The 1619-nt window shown below is 34.5% G+C and overlaps 1 pseudogene; it reads right to left on the reverse strand.

Moving 5' to 3' along the window:
- Positions 1-664: 664 nt before the first annotated feature.
- On the reverse strand, positions 665-1361 carry LOC25496865 (cytochrome P450 CYP736A12-like; annotated as a pseudogene).
- Between the last annotated feature and the right edge of the window lie 258 nt (positions 1362-1619).

A 1619-nucleotide genomic window follows, 5' to 3' on the forward strand; every position in this document is an offset into this window, starting at 1 on the left:
TTTGATAAAGAAGTTTATTAGAAACTATCTCGAGTCAAATTTGGGACATAGCATATGCGTTTTTTTAAAAACATGGAAAGAGGTAAAAGATCGAAAAATAGCATACACAAAAAAAAAATGGCAATAACAACTTGTTCTTTATAACAAAAAAAAAAATACATCTTACTGAAAAATAAACTTTGACATACAAAACACTCACATGAATCATTACGTGCTAAAATCAATTTTTTGGCCGGATATCCTTGATTTGCAGGGAACCCAAACCCGACTAAACAGCCAGACGGTAGGTTGGCAGAGCTAGCAAGGGTTGACTTCTCGGTATTGTGAGTTCAAATTTTTCTAACATATCTAACTCATTATAGAACATACAATTCGGAAGCTCCCAATTGAAGCAATGCAGTAACTGGGCCACAACAAGTTTAACAGAAGTAATTCCCATTTGCAATCCAGGACAACCTCTTCGACCAGAACCAAACGGCAAGAGTTGAAAATCATGTCCACAAATGTCTACATTACTATCTTCAAAGTGGATACACGTGGATAATGAATGAGTGGGTCTCAATTCTCAATTAAATTTGATGAGACTCATACAAATTTCGTCTAATAGAAAAATATTAAAATAATACGTTAAACTATATTGCTAATAGAATTGATATCATGTATATCATATCTGAAGATCAAACGGGCGTAGCCAAGGTAGATAATCAGACAGATTAAATTTTCCAGTCAATAACATCGCCCTCGTGAACAAGCCCCTTTAAGTCGAAATCATCTTTGCTTCGTCCCAATATCATTTTACAAGTGATATTCTCTATAAGCTCAGCTACAACCTTGCTAACATTAACAACCTCATGTAATGTAGCTGAATTTCTTAGTGACTTAACCAACAATCCAACTTCTTCCTTTCTCAAAGGAGCAAACATCTCAACTTTCGAAGAATGCAATAATTGAACGCTACACAATTTCCTCATATTGCGCCAATAGTCGCCATACTCGGTAAAAATTATTCCCTTTTTACCATATGTCATATAATCTGCAGCAAAAGCTTTGGGTGTACTAGAGAAAATACTATCATGGGTCTTGAGGAATAATTCAGCAATTTGAGGTGATGAAACCACAATGGTTTGGACTTGTCCTAATTTGAAGGACATTATGGGTCAATATTTTTGAGAAAGCAATTGAAGGGAACGATGTGGAAGTTTTCCTAGCATGTGAAGGTTACCAATAATTGGCAAAGGTTTTGGACCTGGTGGATTTTTGCTACCATTTTTTGAATCAATTTTGAGTGAAAAATAGTAGCTGATAGAATGGGTATGAATGTAACAGAGAAATTCAGGGATAACAAATGTTTGAGGTAACATGTAGCGGCTTACAGTTCGAATCCCCCAAATTTTGTCTCTAGAATTGATTATACTGATTTGTAGCTTTTGACCGTAATTTTTACACTCAAATTTATTTTTCAACTCACTTTTATGTGAATGACTCCAACCATAAATCGCTTCACATTCAACTCGTTCTAAACTGAAATCAATTTTACCTAATAAATTCAACGTTGGATAATAAATTTAATGAGCAAATCACAGTAGAAAGATTTTCGGATGTGGTCCTTGATAATCAAT

Source organism: Medicago truncatula, chromosome 6 (assembly GCF_003473485.1).
Source record: "Medicago truncatula cultivar Jemalong A17 chromosome 6, MtrunA17r5.0-ANR, whole genome shotgun sequence".
Classification (NCBI taxonomy): Eukaryota; Viridiplantae; Streptophyta; class Magnoliopsida; order Fabales; family Fabaceae; genus Medicago; species Medicago truncatula.